Source organism: Toxotes jaculatrix, chromosome 20 (genome assembly GCF_017976425.1).
Source record: "Toxotes jaculatrix isolate fToxJac2 chromosome 20, fToxJac2.pri, whole genome shotgun sequence".
Classification (NCBI taxonomy): domain Eukaryota; kingdom Metazoa; phylum Chordata; class Actinopteri; family Toxotidae; genus Toxotes; species Toxotes jaculatrix.
In genome coordinates this window covers 18,448,385-18,450,832 of record NC_054413.1, presented here as the reverse complement: position 1 = coordinate 18,450,832, position 2,448 = coordinate 18,448,385, and the positions used below count along the sequence as shown (strand labels likewise).

Genomic DNA, 2,448 nt, shown 5'->3' with positions numbered 1-2,448 from the left:
GGCCTGTGCTGCTCCATGAAGGAAATCTTCAGTGTTACTGACTCTTCTTTGGCTGTTTCTTTGACAGTGTTTGATGTGGGACAAAGGAGGAGCCACCTTTCACTCTGATCAATGTACAATTCTATATGTGGAATATTTCTTAAATGTTTAATCACGAGCACCCCTGGGGCCTCATGTACTTAAAATGATTGCCACAACCTAAATCCAAAGTAAACTGATAAGTTTTCTCTGTTTATGTCACGTGATGATGTTAACACACATCAATGGGTGCTCGGTTGCGAGGCGCACAGACATCCATCGCGCACATGCAATGAAATGAACTCTCATTCTCACCCCTGGAGGACTAGTAAAGCCAAAGGCAGCTGCCAGGTTGTCGTGGCCGAGTGGTTAAGGCGATGGACTAGAAATCCATTGGGGTCTCCCCGCGCAGGTTCGAATCCTGCCGACAACGTTCCTTCTAATAGCTTGTGGGTGAGCAGTGGTGTGATAGGAGATGTTCCCTTGTCTCAGACTGAGGATGCTTTTGTTTGTCTGAGAATAAAGTGCATGCTTTCCTTGTGTGAGACCCTATGTTTACAGGGTCTGTGCAAGACTAGACTGCTGGAAGCACACATTTAGGCTGAAAACAGATCCATTGAAGGCTCCCCTTATTTTGAAGCTGAAGATACTGTGTGTCTGTTGATTTTTAATACACCTCCATGTAGGAAATCTTCAGTGTTAGAGAATGGACTCTGACTGATATGTTGTTGATCACAGACAAAGGAGGTTCCAGCTTTCACTCTAATAAAATACAGTTTTAGAACTTGAATATTTCGTGACAGACGCTCTCTGGTTGTTTCCCAGGAGCAGCTGATGTTCAGGAGTTGTGCTGTCATACGGCCTCTTGCTGCAGTGGATTAAAGCTCAGTGATAATATCTGGCATCACTGTGCTTTTCTCTGTGTGAGATCAGACTGCTCTGAATATACTGGTGTTTTAAACTGTTACAGGTTTGATGCTTCACTATGAAGTTGTTGTGGCCGAGTGGTTAAGGCGATGGACTTGAAATCCATTGGGGTCTCCCCTCACAGGTTCGAATCCTGTCAACAACGAGACTGATAAACAGTGATGATAAATTTCTTTGCGTGAGGGGAGGTTAAATCCCATGTTGTGTTATCACTCCATGATAACAATTGTCACGAATTATATCGCTCCCTGATAACACAACAGGGAGGTGTAGAAAACATCTCCATTTAGAACTGCTCTGTGTGTTATCAAAAAAAACCCCTGTAAAACTGTGTTCACCTCCTCCTTTACTGGAGCAGAGGCTGAGAAGTGTTCTCTGTGCTCAGTGAGAACATGATTCTCTTTTAAGTGTCTCTGGGTTCAGTCCCTGCCTTCTCCATCATACCACCATGAAAATAAAGTCTGTATAAGACCAGACTGCAGTAAGTCAGTGATGACATTTAGATGTTGCTTTATAAATCATTACAGCAGGACTTTGTCTGAAGATACAAACTGTGAATTCACAGCCACTGTTTCTCCACTATAAAAGAAACTTTATTTTCTCAATATGAAAAATGTAAAATTATAAAATGTAAAATTATTTCCACTATTTTTACTGAAGACTGTGGAAACATGGAGACCATAATGGATGACTGATGTTGAATTTACAGTTAGTGCAGACTTGTACTTTTAAACCCACTTCATCACTAACTAAACATCCCCAAACCTCTATAGAAATGTTCTGCTATCCACTAACATCAGGTGTCACACTGAGTTGTAACATTAAACCTTTATGCTTTAAGTACTGAACAATACAAACACATAGTGTAACTTCAAGTGAAAACTGGTTTACTACAGACAAAAGGTGACAGAGACACAGGTGGAAGAAAAATACAAAGGATGTTCATCATGAGTTTACACAGAAAGCTTCCATTACAAATAGTCATTCAATGCTGAATGAGTTTTTTTTGGGGATTTGTTGACAATAATAAAAAATAAACTCTGGGAGGATGATGAGGAATGATAAAAACGGGCTAGTATGGGAAAATCACTGTAGGAAGGAAAGAAGATAGGGAGGGTAGAGGAAGGATACAGAAAGGATGAATAGATGGGGATGGGGGCACAGAGGGGTTAGGAAAGGGAGGAAAACAAAAAAAAAATTACTTTGGGTCTAATTACATCACATTCAGTTATATCATGTACATACTTATTGCAGTTAAACACAGACTGACCAGAGACTGGAAATGACAGAGCATCAGCCAACAATCAGGACAGAGCACAAAAACACCGACCTCACAGTACAAACTGAGAACGGTAACCTTGGAAACAGCAGGATATCCCATATTATAAGAACCTAAAGTTAGAACAATAATTTGCTATGGTCTCTTCTGTTAAACATACACATAATTTAGATGCCAATACAGATTTGAAATTCATTCATAAAATCACTCACTTGGTAAAAATA

General features: G+C 40.2%; 2 non-coding genes across 2 annotated transcripts; both read left to right on the top strand.

Moving 5' to 3' along the window:
• The first annotated feature begins 369 nt into the window (after positions 1 to 369).
• Positions 370 to 451, top strand: trnas-aga. The gene has a single exon. It is a non-coding gene; the product is annotated as a tRNA-Ser (tRNA).
• Positions 452 to 1,008: 557 nt separating this feature from the next.
• On the top strand, positions 1,009 to 1,090 carry trnas-uga. Its single transcript has one exon. It is a non-coding gene; the product is annotated as a tRNA-Ser (tRNA).
• Positions 1,091 to 2,448: the final 1,358 nt, after the last annotated feature.